At 48.8% G+C, this 17,036-nt stretch overlaps 1 long non-coding RNA gene across 3 annotated transcripts; it reads left to right on the top strand.

The window, feature by feature from the left end:
• The first annotated feature begins 3,290 nt into the window (after positions 1-3,290).
• On the top strand, positions 3,291-15,240 carry LOC126544525 (uncharacterized). Of its 3 annotated transcripts, none has more exons than XR_011890446.1 (3): positions 3,291-3,599; positions 12,162-12,259; positions 13,330-15,240. It is a non-coding gene; the product is annotated as an uncharacterized lncRNA (long non-coding RNA). The 3 variants fall into 3 exon arrangements; XR_011890448.1 differs by lacking the exon at positions 3,291-3,599 and adding an exon at positions 6,297-6,373; XR_011890447.1 differs by lacking the exon at positions 12,162-12,259.
• The last annotated feature ends 1,796 nt before the right edge of the window (positions 15,241-17,036 follow it).

Below are 17,036 nucleotides of genomic sequence, written 5' to 3'. Positions count from 1 at the left end.
GGTCAGCATTCCAGCAACTCGTTGTGGAAAGTGTGCATTTGTGAAACGTACATCAAACCAAATCGCGGTTTGTGCTATCAGTCCAGTTGCTTTTGGAGGTTACCATTTTGCGAGCAACGTAATTTGCGAGTACTACAGTTAGTCGGCCGTGACGACGCGTCCTGTGATAACATGCCTGTATTTACTACGAGGAAAGATATTACCTCCTGGCGCCCAAACAAATTTCCCCCGCGTTTTTTTTTTTTTTTTCATGGCTGCCCCAAGTAGATGCTTCCAGTGTTTCGAAAAATGCTCAGGGACTCATGTTTCAGAAAACGTCGGACTGCCCAAATCCTTGCTATCAGTCCTGACTTTCTTTCACTTGCTTACTACAGCATTATTCTTTGTCTTGCGCACAAATCAGACGATTATATCACATTGATCACGGCCAGCAGACGGCACCCGGCGACAAATATCGACGTCGTCTTCAGGCAATACCTCTCGAGTTATTTCCTTAGTAATTGATGGCTCCGATGTTCTTAATGCTTATATATAGCTTCAAGTGGCTCACCATCGTGGAGAACACACTTAATTCCCAAATTATTTTGACCGCAGATATTGCTCAACGTCCTCCATCCTGCAGTGCAGTTATTTGAACGCTCAGTCCACGCAATATGTGCCGAGAAAAACAGTCTACACTCAAAGCACAACGATAGCGGCGAACACAGTTGGCGAGCGTTGAAAATGTGCAGGTCAAGTAGGTCGGCTTTCTTTCATGCATGAGTCATCTAAGCTCATGGGTCATCGCGTGTCTTCGAGAAAGTACAACACAATTCTCGTCGCGCACACAGAGTACGCAAGCTTCAGTGACAACAGACAACAGATACAAGCATCGATAACATTCCAGTAAGTTCCGTTCTTGCAGGCGCTTCTTGCGCTGAGCGATAACTTTTAGTGGGTGAAATGCAGTTCCCGAGAAATGGATAAATAAGCACACGTGTCGATATAAACGAATACGCTGCGTGAAGCAACGCGTGACGAAGCTTGAAACTGAACGACTGAACGCTGAGGGTTGACGCGGCAAGTGCCGATACGGCCCGTTATGCCTGGAAACCATCTGCCGCGACGTGCCGTAACTTTGTCATACCCTATGTCACGAGTTGCTTCCGTGTGACGTAGCCGCGAGGCGCGTTCGGTTCTGATATTGCCTGGACTGAAGTTTTGAAATTTTATGATGAATATCTCAACTTAGGTGCTCGCCTTGCTCGGGAACTCGTTTGCAATATCGCCATGTTTTCAACTCTCATAGCGTTTGTATCAAGAATGTGTACAGGCCATAAAAAAAAAGGAAAGAAAGCCACCCGGTATTTGCAGGTCCACTGGTCTCGATGTTGGTGTGAAATGGCTCGCCTTCGTATTTTTGCGCTGTGCTGTCGCGAACAAAGTACAGCGGGCCTGCTCGCACTGTCGGGAGCAGAGTAAACGAACCCCTGCAAGCGCATGCCGAACTGCGCCATCGGGACACCTAGCGTCGCGGCTGTTGGGCTTATCGGACTAAAGGCTCACTGCCGTGAGCGTTGTCCTTATGATTTACGCTATCGTTTTCTCAGCAGTACTCAGATATCGGTAACACCGCGGTGAACCCGCGCTGACGCCACGTGGCTGCTGCTTAGGGCCGAGCCAGCTCAGCTTTCATGGCGGCCGAAGGCGGCGGCTCGCGTAGAAATCGGAAAGCGATCGTGAGAATCATCCGGGAAACAAACGGCCATTGCGGCTAGTCATTCAGGACGGGCACACGCACCGTGGTAGCCTCGATATCAGGTGAGCATAAGTGTCGCGGTGTTAGCTGTCGCGTTGATGCAGTTCTGCCGCTCTGCACGCATTTGCAGGCGTTCGTTTCATTCACCACAGTACACAAGTCACTTTTGTAAGTTGCTGAGCAACTGTTTTTCTTAGCCCGACAAATATATCTAGCGTCCATGATAGGGTTGTCGTGTGTGGATTTGCTCGTAACGCGAAAAAAGAAGACAAAGCCATGCAAAGGACCAGCTCTATCAACAGTAACTAACACAAACTCTTAAATAGCGAAAATGCTTCCTAAATTATAGTGAAATGGCTTTTGCCTGTCAACAGCACAAAAGCGTAACTAAGCGTTGCAATTAGAGTATCAGAAGTAAATCGCCGCGAGTCGGCTAAGTGTTGCACTGCGTCCGATATTGTCGCACGCTGCTTAAACCAGCCACCTTGACAGATTCACTTTGCGGACGGCAGTTTCGCGTCGTTGTGTTAAAGGGGCGTTATTAGGTGCCTGTTCAACGACCTGGCTTCGTGAACGTACCGGGAGAGACAGCTGCAGAGAAAGGTAGCTCGGCGCTTCCTAGCTTTGCTTCTACACTTCAAGACCGTGCTGCGTAAATTGTCATTTCGTTTCGTCCTTTTCACCGAACTGAATGTATAGCGTCAAAGTAAGTAGCTGCCTAGCATTCTATTTAGTTGCATTGCGGTCAACGGCTCCACCCGCACAAGTTTAGCAGTATCGCGAAGCGAGTCGTAGCTTTGTTTTTCTTGAAACGCATGGGCCTCTACTTATTGTGCGGTATGTAGAAGTCTGCAGTGTATATTTATTATTTAAGATTTTTGGAGTGTGTGTGTTCAGTCTCTATACCCGGTATGTTACCCTCTTTTCCTTGCAGGGTAGCCAATCGGACGTCCGTTTGGTTAATCTCCCTACTGTGTTTCTCCCTATCTCTCTTTATTTTGTACTATGAGGATTGCTTTACTAGTAGGCCAGCCAAGTTTTGTGAAAACTGCCAGCCAATTCTTCTTGGCATAGCTTTTCTCTGCGCTGATTTCTAAGATCATGCCCAACGTTAGAGCACTACAAATGCTTTGAAAATGCTACTTAAACGAGGACGACTTCGAAATTTCTGCGCACTGGTTGATGAAAAAGAATAAACAACACTGCATTTGAATTGACCGGTGTCGGCTGAGAAGGAAATCGAACCTTGCAATATTGCAAAAAGAAGGAATTTAACCGGGTGAGCCACTAAAAGACGGGAGGATATCTCTAATCACATAAGTCTCCAATCACAAAATTAGACCCGTTGGGTCGTATCTTTCCACACAACTATAATCGTTATCTGTCTTGCTTGCGTTTCTTGAAAACGCTGTGCTCGCGCTACTTTCCTGTCGAGAATTCTCTGCGACTCTGATAACGCGCATGCCGTTCGTGACTTGTAAGTACAGGGCTCGCAGCGTTAAAGAAAGGAAATGCGGAGAAGACAGATGACGATGATCCTTGTATGGCAACATACGACCCAAAGGGTGTAAGTTTGCCTAAGAGTGTATACAAGTAGATATCATTCTTTTACTAGGAGCAGAGATAATAATTATCTCAAGTTACCCGCCGCGCTATAGTTGTGACGTGATAAAATGACGTGACACTGGTGTGAGCACGTGGCCAGTCAATCGGCGAGCAGGCGTTGCCCAACAAGGCCGGAATTCAAGCGGTGTTTCGTTTCGCTCTTACCTGCAAAGTTCGTCGCCGGATGGTTATCGCAGAGCTCGGCCGCATTCCCTGCGCTATTGAGAAGAGGACAGTTCTTCTAGCACGATCACAGGTAAGTCTTTTACATCTTTGCGAAAGAAAGGGCTCAAAGGTGCTAACGTGTGTCACTTGATCGTTTAGTAGCACATGCTCGACATGAACGAAATGATTATTTCAAAATCAGTAGCCAGGTTTACATGTTCTTGCTAAAGACAAATGTCATGCATTCAGTTTGCTTTCTTTGATGGGATCACCCAGACGCACGTCGCTCCAGACGAACTTCGCGCCAGTTTACCACAACTGTAGCGTTAGCACTACTTTAACCCACATTTCCTTTTGCGCGCAAGCTTAACTGGTCATCTCTTCAAATCGGCGTGGTCTGTCTTAAGCCGTAACGCAATCGAACGAGGAAGGCAAGGTGAAGAAAGTCGAGCGCCGGGGAAAGCACGAAGGAACGCTCTCGGCGAGCTAAAGCTTTACATCGCGCGGCAAAGTAATGCTACCTAGAGGAATTGCCTCCTTTATTAGATGCCTGCGGAATGGCTCACGCTCGCAGCGGAACGGACCTGCCCTCAGGTGTGAACAGGCATTGCGAGGTGGCGCTCGTGACCGACGCTATCATCATCACGGGCGGCGGACGATGGCGACGGTTGTTGACCCAGCGCAGGGTGTTCACGTGTTCGGTAAGGCGGTGAAACCATCCTTTGGTTGTGCGTTTTAAATGTTAGTTGTCTGGCACAAGAATAGCTGTCGCCTGTAATGCCTGCAAAAATACGCTGAGTTGTGCTGAAGGTTAACGGCCTTCGAGATCGGCGCTCACGCCTGATGAAGATTTCGGAAACCACGTGAGGTAGTGCCGAGTGGTTCCGCCAGCGATATTGTGGCGTTCGAGACCGACACTAGTGGAGAGGAGAAAATGGAGAGGGATTGACAGCTGGTTTTCCGCACATGCGGCAGGCATCTAGTAAATGCTAAGGTATGTGTAGGTATCGTTAAGCGAAGTGGGGATGGAGAAACGAGGCGAAGGGTCGCGTAGGAGGAAAGTAGACGGAGGCGCGCCGCAACGTTGGATTGACCGTTGATCTCCTCTGGCAGTTACTATAGGTGTTCTTGGCGATGCATACGTGTCGGGTTCGTCTAGTGAGAATATCTTCCTCGCGTGCTGTTCATTGTGTGCGCGAGTGGCGGTGAGCTGCGACGGTGAGCTGACGATGGCGGCTCAATCCGCGTGCGCAATGGAAGGAAGCGCGCCGTATTCGGTCGCACGCATGTGACCAGATGAGGGGAGTGAAGGAGGCGTTATACTACGCCGCGCGGTGTCGCGCGGGCTTTATCTTGAAAGCGATCTGGTTTGGCGGCGCAGCCTAGTGGGGTCAACGGCTCGCAGCTTTGCGTGCGCTCGGTTCTCACCTTTCGGTTTGCGTTGAAGCGATAGACAGCACGAAGGTCACTGCTGGCTGCTGCCGCCGCGATTCCTCACGCCAGCGTTCTGACAGTGTCTGCGGTCATCGAGTGTTAAGCATTCATGTTTGCCTGTGCGCGCTGACATCATGTAAGGTGATTTAGATAGTGAGCGAATGTTTACAACGAGGCGTTCCAGTCTGGCTGCTGCTGCGCATAGCGTTGCCGCGTGAGCACTGTCTCGAATACAATCTGCGATGCGGACAGTGTAGGTTCCCAGGCGCACCGGGGCCGACAGCCTCGTTTGCGATATAGCACCTATACGCTTGCGCGTCAGCTACGTTGACAAAGTGAAACGTCACTAACTTTGTTTGTGAAGCTAGTGTGACTAGAAGTGTCAAAATTGTATGTGCTAAAATACCTGAAATACGTACACTTCGTCTCATCAACATCGCGCAGTGCCGTGAAAGATTGTTGGCTTATAGCACCGGCCTAAGCAGCTCGAGAAGCTGCATACGCAACGCTGTGTGGCTGAAAGCACCGGCTCGGGATGACGGAGGGCTAATAGATGAGCCACCTACACCGGCTGCACCAATGCAAAAATTTGGAACTTTAATAGCAAACTTTAATGACGTGTACCTAGAAGTCCTTCCTTTGTCTTGCGATGCCATTTCAAGGTAATGCTGTCGATGGGGCTCGTAACTAGACGTCACAGTGCAGTCGTGATGACGCGTTAGCGGGGCTAGGGCGCTTAGAGGTTGAACAGGTAATACCTCACGCCTCGACGATGGCTTGCTCTGATTTAGGCAGTTCGATCTCGAAGGCCATGCTGCGGAAGCTATTGCAGGTGCCTGAAAGACGTCATAGCCGCCATTATTGAAATACCAAACGGATCTGTAGTACGAGGTAGTCTGAGATACGGCTGCGCGTTCGGTGTGCCCCATTTTATTCGCAGGAGCCATGATACCCGTCACGTTACATGTGTCGCGATTCGTAGGTGTACTTCGTTGATGATGTACTGACGCAGTGTTTCTTTTGACCTTTGTCTTTGTAACTTAAACGAGCATTGCTATATAACATTTCCAAATTATGTGTGCTTTTCTAGAGCGTCACTAGATGTTTTCTTAGCCCAGTAGCACGGAAAAGCATTGTAATACAGATTTCGCTGTGCGAACGCTACCTTCCCAAAACCTAACACGTACATTTGCTAGAGCAAGGACAACCTTACTAGGGCGCTTCTCGGCGGCTTTTATTCTCTCCATTATTTTCTCCCTTTTTCCACTCAAATCTACGAGCGCAAGGTTGTCGTTACCCTAACTGTGAAATATTTTGCTGAAGTGGCGCCCCCAAATTATTCCTCCAGATTACGCGCCAATGGACAGGCGTTGCAAATGTAGTACCAATGCCTCCTATAAGGCATTGGTAGTACACGAGGCTGTGCTGTGGGTAAGTTGGTTATTTTTCGCGCGCTTGTTGGAAGTCCCTGTATCATGCGGCAACTAAAGCGCTCGAATTTTCTGAGCTAACAGCGGCTCCCTAAGACGGTATTGCGAGTGGAGGAAGCAGCTATTGTGCTTTTGCTGTTTTGGAACGCGTTCGGATCGCGGAAGCACGTCGCCAGCTTTGCTGCGTCGACAACCGCGCGTTTCATGCGTGGCTGCTCATTGACGCAATAGAACGCGGGTGTTTCAGCAATATTGTGCTCCGCGAACTTATTGCCGCTGTATTTCTAGAGCGTTTGATAAAAACGGTGATACTGGCTTGTCGATTTCGTGGTGGTCGCACGCGCAGCGTGACTCAAATGTGCATGTGATCTCTTGGTTCGCGTGCTCCATGCCGCCGGCGAGCTTTGACTAAAAGCCGCGGGTGTTGTTTTGAATGACGAGATGATTGCCGTCGTTGCGGCATAAACGCGTTGCGTCTGGGTCAGGAGGAAGCCGTCGGCAGGGCCCGCTGGTCGCTTGTTGCGCGAATCTAGCGTTCGTCAAGGAACCACCGCAACGTGACTGCCATAGAGTTTCTCACTACATTACCTAGAGGGAAATCTGGCGCTGCTGCGCTGTGGTATGCATGGGAATGCCGGTATATTGTGGATTCGGATTGGCATCGTTCTCGTAGAGACGAGACACCTTGAAGACGCGCTTGGCAAGTACCGTTCCGTCTGTCACAATGATTCATTTCCTACTAGAACAGCACGTGAAAAGCTGTTTTAGCTTCATTATTACGCGAAAACATGTTTTGTTTAACTATGAGAACTTGTTATTGTGTGTACGACTACATGTTACGTAAAAAGTATCAGCGGGCCGCTAAAGTTGTAGGACAGACGACAAGGTTCGCGCTGGCTTTGAAACAGTTGGTCGTCTGTTCTTGCTTTTCTTCGCTTGGTCATGCATTGTAGGTGAGTAAAGATGTATTATGCGTGAATGGGAACATTTTATGAAGATTTTAGTTTGAGAACGCGTTATTTGCGTAGCCATATCCACGTTTTAGGCGAAGCCTCTTACAACACCAGCCAACACGAGCCTCGCAGACACATATACCGCCATTCCCATGACGGCACGGTGCCCCCTTAAGAAACTCTCATAGACGGTGGCGCCAGATTTCCCTCTAGGTGTTATAGTGAGAAACTCTATGGTGACTGCTAAAGCAGTGCCACGTGACGTGGTACGTACAGAGTGGTCTGTTGTAAAGGGGGAACGCGCGAATGTAGAGCGCGTGCGTATTTTTCTCTGGCTGATGTACAACGACCTCGCTTTGCAGGTGGTGGCTTTTAATTGGTTGCGACGAATCGGTAGCACTGATCTTTCTGCATACGTAGGTGGTACAGTGACAGCTTCAGCGAGCTCTCTTCATAGCGCCATCTCAGTAATATCCGCACGTCGCAGTACTTCGTTTAAAGCGTTGAAAACACCGTATGCGCGGATATCGCAAACGTTTGTGCACTTTAAAGCAGGGCGCCGCAGTAAGCGTGCACTGTTTTTGACCTGCCTCGTGTGCTTTCTCGCTCGTTGCTCTTTGAGTTGCTCGTGTTTCAGGTAAAGCAATTTGCCTCCGCGAAGCAGGTACCAGCCAGTGGACTGGCTCACAGTTTATGGCGTTGGCTTGCAGAGTAGCAGTAATTGATTGTTCATTATTTAAGTGAATAAAGGCGATAGCAAGGGGCTAGCCAAGGCTGCGCTGGAGTACTACGTTCCATACATAGCAGTCAACGCTGTGGAAGCTATGCAGGAAGTTGGGTCAAGTTATCACTTCGCGCGTTCCGTCCATGCTTCACTGCGCGCCAACGGCGTTTGCTCGCGCGAGCATTCACATGAGGCTCCTCGCGACGTTTGTCAAAGAAAACAAGACGAAGAAAAAAAATAATGTAATACAGCGCATTGGCAGCCGTATACCACAGTGTGATTATTTCTAAGGATTAAAACTTCTTTCATCCAATACTGAGCCTATATACAAAACAGTTGCGCACAATTGTGGTCAACAAACATCGAACTATATCCAAGTGCGAATGGAGCCACTGCAAGATGTCTCTCTAGCCTCGGCAGCATTGGCTGCTATGTAGGGAACGTAGTACAGCTCTTAAGCATTGCGTCGAATGTGTCTGAGAAAGCTGGCGTTATGAAGAGCACCGCCAGTGCCATTGTAAACGTCGCACCTTGATAGTGTACGAGACGCGACTGAAGGTAAACTGATGAGCGTTTGCCAGCGTCCAATGAAATAAAAATTGCGTACATTTAACGACGTCTGTCGTCCGTTTCGCTCAAAACAGTGTAAACGTCATGGTAAGATACGAGGGTCTGTGCACACAGCAGCTCAGAAAGAGAACGCTGTTGCCCGTGCGCGCAGCACTCATGCCAGCAACCGAAGCCAGAACGCTGCCGTTTCTCCGGCAGAGCGGATGACAGTGGAGGCCGCTTGGCTTCGCACTTTTTTCAGCTTAACGCGGTGCGCGTCCGTCGACACGTAACGTTCCATGCGCGGCCCGCGCATGCGCGTTGATACGGTGACCGCTTGGCAACCAGAATGTTTCCCACAGCATAACTAAGAGGGAAAAACCGGCACTGCGACGTTGTTGTATTGTTTGTATTCATGGGAATGCCGCGACATGGTGGCTTCCGATTGGCATCGTTCTTGGAGAGCCAAGACTCCTGGCTGTAATCATTCGTCTGTCGCATGGGTTAATTCTATGGTAAAGCAGCAAGTGGAATGCAGTTCTTTAGTATCTCGCAAAAACATGTCCTAATAATTATGAGTACATGGACGTATAATTATATGAAACGTAAAAAAAAATATTGGCGCGCCGCTGAAGTCGCATGTCGTCAGGAGTAAAGTGCGCAAGAATACCCAACATATTCTGTTTCTTCGTTAATGTGATAGACGGTTGGCTGACACAGTCATCTTGAAGGCGATAAATGTGTAACGCTTCAACAATCTCGATTTAGTATGATTAGTATTCATGGTAAAGGGCAGTGTGAACGACTAGGACAAAGAAACAACCATGCAGGATGAGAGGTCAGCGCTCGTCCTGTATGGTTCTTTCTTCGTCTCCGTCGTTCAGTCGGCCCGTTACGATGAATCAACAGCAACATCGCCAAATTTTCCGTTCACTTGATTAGTATTGTGGGCGATAGTGTTAGAGAAACAATAGGTACTACCACATTTCTTGCTCTGCTCGCTTACGTGGAACTGGGAGGAACTAAACAAGAAATATCCGTTTTCTTTAACCTTACGTTAGTACATCTACCACTCTCACCGACATGCATTTTTCGAGATAACGGGCGCTGGCAATCGCTTTGCATGAAATAACTGCGCATGCTTAGCGCCATACCCGCCAATCACCAACTTTTAACTTGCTTCTAACAAGACTGCATGCTTTGAAACAGCTCAACCGGCGAAGAAAATACTGCAACATAGCGGTACCTGTTTCAAATACTGAAGTTGCGTGACAACTTAATATGTAAGCGCTTTTTTTCATGTCGACGTTCTCGCAATGTTTCTGCCTTCTGTTTCAGCCGCCTCACGAATTTGTCACATGCGGGAACAATACAGTAACTTGCGTAGATAGTCTTCATAACTGCTCCTGAAAGCCGATTTTCGTACCGTGGTTACATGATTTTGAAAGCACAGAACGCAGGCCTGTTGTATAATCCCTTACATACGTAACTTCTACAACTTATTGTAGATTTTTCGCCTTGTTTTCATTTTCTGGTCTTGTTAGGGTTTTGACCGGCAGTTGGCATGTATGAACAGCTCTATATTGTGGTATTTGATGGCAGTGATGAGATGACATTGCACGCGAAAATGGCTGCAGCTATGGTCTTCAAGAGAAAACTGGTGTGCGACCCGGGGACCTGGGGAAGAGGTACGATAGCATGGAAGTGGAGGGGATAGAGAAGACGCTTGTGTAGATTTCGGCTGTGATTTACGTGCCTGGCTCGCCTGTAAACGTCGTGCCTATTGCTGACAGTGTAGGGGAATATGAATGCGAAGTGGAAACCGATAGTTAGGGGAGAGCTTCATGCAAGGCGGTCCAAGCACGGTCAGAACTGAGCTGCGCTAGGGAAATTGTCAGCACAGGCGCGCTGACGGCGTCGCCGATATTCCAAAGCGGGGAAAGAATCGGATCAACCTTCTAATGTGAATTTCTAATATGTTTCTTGGATAGCAAAAGAGAAAGGGAGCGAAAGGACCGAGCCATTCTTAGCAAGAAACGTCAATGCTGTTGCCTAAAATGGCTAGAGCTTCGCGAAGCCAGATACCGAACGCATGAGCCACGTATGAAAAGCAGACTCACCGAATGCAGCAAACTTCGAGAAGGGAATAAAAACGCTATGGCCCTGGTCAAATATGAGATTCGGAATGCGAGCACAGGGTTACTGAGACGAATACGAACAAGGTCAAATATAGGCGGCGAGTTAGTGCAAGTGACGGCGTGGGTTTCCTTGCAGGAATGGGATTACGTGTTCCTCCACAGATGGCTGCCTCGTACGCTTGAGAGTGCCGCGTCACCGCAAGAAAGTGCTAAGACTAAGAATGCTATAAGACTGGCATTCGGGACTGAACACTGAGCTTAACACACCGGTAACATTGAAAACAAAATGTTCAAGGCGACACACAAATTTGTATTTGACGGAGGGTTCATTACTTCTGCTTACACCAAAGCCATGTACATTGCCTCGTGAAAACGCTGAAGGTTTCCCTGACGCATGGCGAAAAAGTACCAAGATATGATCCAGCAAGTTGAAATGCAACGCAGAATTTTAGCAGAAACCACTAACAGAAGTTAATCACGCTTTTGCCATCGCCTTTATAGGATATAAAAAATAAATAGTTGTTTCTACCTACACCAATCCTTCCAGCTAAGCGTCCAGTAAGCTCTTCTTAGAACACGCGTTGGTAGTGAACAGTTGACGGACGCGAAGTGACAGTTGTTCCTTGGTGATGTCCGTCGATTTGTTTCCTAATTGCATTGAACATTTCAAGTTATGCTACGATGGCCTGAGAAAGCACCGCACCTCAGCATACCCTAGGTGTCCCGAAAGGTCAGCTTTGAGAGGGAGAGGGCTTTTTACGCGTCAAGGGAAGACAGGATAAACGAGAGAAACAGATGAGTAATACAAAGGGGCAAGATCAGCTTGAGGGTAACCAATCGTCACTAGAATAAGTGCTTTATCCTTGTGTTCTGTGCCTGTTAATATATATAATTTCTTGCCAATAAATTTTAGTTGAGATTGACCGATCTAACCCGACGTTTGCTATATTTGCCTTTCGCTGTGTTTCACAATGCATAAAGCATAAAGCATCTTTAGTGTACCCTGCGTCAGCAATAAGTGTTCGTAGCTAAGTTTTTTGTGTCGTTGCATTTTCCTTTTTTCATGTTATTTTCTGCTGCAACGGTGACTGTATTTTGTAGTATTTATTATTTAAATCTACATGTGACGGCCATCGCCAGCATTAAGTCGACGAAGGCCCCTATATTTCTAACTTAGAGAAGAAGAAGAGGTTAAAGTATTGCAGTGCTTTGCATCAGGTTCTTCCACCTTGCAAAGAAACAAAACATCTTTTTTTTTTCTTGTTTCGTGGATGCTTTAAAGTAAGTGACACGAGACAATCTTGAAACGCAGTCATAAAAAATAAAGAAGAGCAGGAGCAGTGCGATAGCACGCGACCGTGCCACGTGATGGGAAGGCGGTTTTTTTCTAGCGGCCGTCCTTGCGCGGTTGCCTCTGCTTCGCAGGTGGGATTTTCGGCGCCGCCTTCCACACGGATCCGGACTGCGACGGCCGGTGCCCCAAGACACTAAGGGTGTTTCAGACTTGTGAAATTCTGGAAACCGTGTGCGTATCGATTCTCGCTTGATTCAGTGCACTGATGACGCCATGGGCGACGCAACAACGGCTCCGGAGGAGGATAGCATGAAAATGTTGATTGCGTGCCAAGTTCATGCCTCCTTCGGAGCTTATTGCTTACTCCACGGCTTCTTCCTCGCGAAATTGGGTTCGCTTACTTAGAGGAATATAGAAAGAATCTCGCACACTGTGGTCTGAACATAGTTTGCACAAGCGTGCATTCAAGCTGCTAGGAGCGCACATTATGTACGCTCGTATATGTACGGTCGTATAGTGTAGTCTGATAATTTAAATCTGATATTCTATTCGAAGCCTAAGCGGGTCAATCACCGTCTGCCGCGTCTGTAAGAAAGCAAATCCAGTGAACCTATTACTCGTGCCGCGTCTTCCCGTCGCCGCTGGCAGGCTTGAAGTTCAAATTAAAGGCATCTGGGTAGCTATCTAATTAGCTGTGCTGTCATGCTTTCTACCGACGGACTGTATCCGACGTGCATGCAAGCATTCCTCTATGTCGCTCGCCACAGTCGTTGTTGTCGCCACTCTTGTCTCTACCTGTAAGCTGCAGCAGACGTCCGGCACCGTCATCTCCAAGGACATACTCCGCAAATTGCGCCCAGATGAGTGAAAGGTGGTCCACCTAGCATCCTCTGAAGCACCCAGGCATCCACAGTATTTGCGCGGTACCCTCAGGAATGCCGTTGAGAGCGACCTTTTTCTGGGCCGCTACTGCGAGACAGTCACATTCGAGACGTCGCCTTCTTGCGCCACTGTCACAACTGCGGCAACATCAGTGTAAACATTTTTGGTGCAGTGCTGTCGGTAGTGTCGTTCTAAGCTGGTGGAACGTGAGCGCCTGCTTACTCTGCGGTAAAATATGTTGTGTCGGAGGAAAACGCTCGTGCAGGAATCTGACCCAGAATGTTCTTTGCTATGGTTTCATATTCAGTCTCCGGAAATTATTTGAGCCAAGTAGAACACTTGAGATGTAAAAACGCACGTCTGAAAAGCAACTTCATACTGACTGCGGTTGTCCTTGCATCTGTTTTTCTTTTCTAGGTGTTCAGCTCACGTCACTTGGAGCCTGAGATACACGAGCTTTGCTGGTCCTGTGAACCAAGTTCGCCATGGAAAAGCGGTCTTCTTCAGAATTTTTAGGAACCATCGCAAGCCCGGATAGTCCGATGACGCAATCAAATGTACAAGATTCTCGACGCATTGATACACTTATTGGTGTAAGGAGCAGCCGCGAGGACGACCGCGTCGCGTTCGGAAGTGAGGTTGACAGCCGTGCATCAGGAAACTCTACTGACACAGGAACGAGTGGTTCCGAGCTCCGTGACGTTGCCTTGCGCTCAGTCGAGGAAAGCGTGACGTGTCGGAGCGAAGCCCGTGCAATGGAATCGGAGGACCGTTTCTTCAGGGCAGAGGAAACGACACGTGAGCGCCGAGCGGCAGAATACCGCGGAGCGGAACACGCGCACCGAAGTTCCTACGGGCCGGAGCGTCAGAGGACTACTGCTTACAGCAGGAAGTACAAAGCGAGAGTCTCAAGTGAGAGGCGCCAAAAGCGCAGCGAAAGTCCTCGAAGGCGTCGGCCCGTCGACGAGCACTGGTCCCGTGAAGACTACGAGCGTCGCCGGCGTAACCTGAGGGCGGCTTCGCTGCGCCACTTGGTGCGAAGGCGGTACTCATCCTTGTCTTTCGGCGTCACCAGCGGTCAGTCGCGGTCAAGCGCCTTGTACAGGAGAGCGCAGTGGCAGCCATCACGTCGAATGCCGGAGTCCAAGAGGTCGACGCTGGACGATCGCCGCGACGTGCGTCCGCGCCATCTACCTTCCGTCGAGACCGTACGTCGCGAAAGCGATGGGATGCGCGGCAGCGCACCCTCCAGTGAACCGCACGCACCGGGAACGGCTACGTTGGCTGATCCTCCGGCCATTGTTGCAGTAAGCTCGACCTCGCAGTCTGAACGTATCATACCGGAACTACCGCTGGTAGGATACCACCTCGAGGACCCTCGCAAGGAAGATTACGCGCCCGGATTTCGCCGTGAGCCGCGTCCGCAAGAATACAAACCGGTAAACCCAGCGTCGGTCTCTGAGGAACATTACAAGATGCAGCAACCCCACGGTAGTGCTGCCGCATCCGTGGGACACCGAGGTCAGGTTTCCAGAGATATTGAACACCCACCCATGGTTCGAGCACACAGAGGCCGCCAGAGCTACATGTTGCCTACAGAAAGCCACGAAAGGCATTTCGTGCACCGTCCTGACTTGCGTCCTTGGCATTACCAATATCAGGAGCATCCTAACTTTTGTCCAAGATGCCCAACATATCTGGGCTCCTTTGTGAGCTTTTGTATGGGGGGTCCAAGACCAGAGGAATCTCTTCTGAATTATTGTCCAAGATCACTTGAGAACACAGGGTCTTCGGAAGGAGTTCTACAGACTGGTGGCCTACATTTAGGAAATCCTTACGGCAGAGGCTCCCAGCCGGTCCTAGGATTTCAGCCACTGACATGGAGGGACGCTTCGAGGATGCGTCAACCGCCACGGGAGCAAGAGACGTGGTTGGACTATCCACATGAACTGGCGGATATTATATTCGAAGGAATGATTGATACATTAAGAGCACAGAGCGACGAAGTGGACGCATTACGTGCCGACATGAGAGACGTCAGAAGCAGAATGGCGAATTTTGTTGCTTCCGAAAAGAAGGCTCAGGATCAATCACGGGCTTTTATCGCTGCGGTGAAAGCACAAATGGACAAACCTAATTAGTGCTGTCAGGTTGATCTCCTCTTTTGAGAGTATCAGCCGTCGAATGGATTTCGACATGCAAATGATATTTTGCTTGTTAAGCCATGTAATATAATTTATTTTTTCGTTTCCCACTGGCACACACAGACAAAAAAAAATGTTTCACGTAATGAAATGCTAACGGAGCAATAAAGAACGGAGTCTGCAATTGTTGTCTAAGTGTCAACTTATGCTCAAGCGAGATATCTCAGCGCTGTTTCGAATAACAATTTTTGTTAGGGAACCAAGGGCGATGGAGGAAAACTACGGTGCATTTACACTTGTACAGTAGTAGTGTGACAGGCTCACATCGCTGAAAATACGCCTTCGAATGAGAAGCTGAAAAAAGCCTCTCATTACTGAAGAACCGAATTTCATTGCATGGTATTCGTTGCCGCAAGTTTACCGCTGTAAAACAGAACTGCGCAGGTACTAACTAAAACATCAAGCGTCGATGGTCTGAAAAGGACCTGAAATTGTAAGCATCTGTGCAATTTACAACGGAACGACAAACATACTTCCACCTAAAGAGGCAGCAACGGCAGGTGCCTTTTCAATAGACTATATCAGTCCGGTTGGAACTCTGTTCGTTTATCGTGTAATGTAAGTGAATCATTTGATAAACTGAAATTTTGAAGGGAGCACAGGGTCAACATTGCAGTCTAATACGCTTGTATTCTATAAACGCTGTAGTTCTCTTGGGAAATTATATCAACTGCACTTTACCCCCAGGCACCTTCCTCCGGCGCTCGCTTTCCTCCTGGCGCCAAATATAATGTTGCCGATTTCGCAGACGGAACATGCAAGCTACAGCGCGTAGAAGTTTCAAATCCGCCCAAATTGTCGAGCAGCGATGCAGTAGCTGGCGCCATATTATGCGGTTAGACCCTGCGCTCTTTCCTGTGGTATCGGTTGAAGTCTCATTCGCTAATTCGCCCGAGCAATGTCCTGTCGAGAGAAAATCACTTTGGTCGCTGACTTGTGGTTGCAGTCGTCTTCATTTGTGGAGGTAGTGTGCACCGGTGGGGAAGAAGCGGGGATACGACTGTTCTTACCTGTCCTGAATATCGCTTCTTGGGACTGGCTTCGTTTATATAGATGAGGTCGCCACTAAGCGGCAACCGCGGCCAGAATTATTAGAGAAAAGTCAGCGGCTAAGCAGCCCGACGTATGAATTTTCCCCCTGAAAGTATCTTGAATCTTACACCGCCAAGTTCATGGCCGATCTACCACTGTGGGTTGCGCCATTTCACGGAGGAAAAAACTAATCAACTTGTTGTTCTTGAGTGTCCTGGCACCACTTTCGGGGACTAAATCGGGCGGTGCAAGGGTGCGTGAATCCTGTCGGTCGCCGACTAGCTCCTGTGCCGCGCGAGGATGTCTTCGTCTTTTATGTCCTCCGAAGCCACTGCCGATAGTAGCGTCAAGGTAAATATACCTGGTAGCGAAACTTCCATAGGAACCCATACGTTCAAAACATGGCGGTCCATCGGCGGTTCATGGGGCTTAGCGCCATCTGTATGTTTCTTCCGGCGGAAGAAAAACTGATTTGACGCCATGTCCGTTAAAAGCAGAAGTGACGTCATGTTGTTTTCGAAGGCGCGAAATTTTTGTTGTCCTGCCTTTAGAGCTATATATTCAAATGCCCCGCCATTCGACTTGATGGGCGTTTCGAGCTTTCAGCGTGGAAAGCGATGCAGGAAAAGGCCAGCCGTACGGTTGTCGAAATCGCATCCCTGCCCAGAACATACTTTCTTTGAAGGCCGACGAAAGCTTTAGGTGTAGAGTGCTGATCCTATTGTCGAATGCCAAGCCCGTCGGCCAGCGCAGTCGCGCGAAAACAACTACACAATTATCTGGCGGTCGTAACTCACTACGTTTGGCTGAACAGATTAACAAGCGATGAAGCTACCCGCGTCACCAAATTCAGACAAACTTCGACAAGCAAGAAAGCAGAAACTGTGA

This window comes from Dermacentor andersoni, chromosome 10 (assembly GCF_023375885.2).
Source record: "Dermacentor andersoni chromosome 10, qqDerAnde1_hic_scaffold, whole genome shotgun sequence".
NCBI lineage: Eukaryota > Metazoa > Arthropoda > Arachnida > Ixodida > Ixodidae > Dermacentor > Dermacentor andersoni.
Note: the sequence above shows the minus strand (reverse complement) of the source record. Positions and strands in the feature narration are given on the sequence as shown.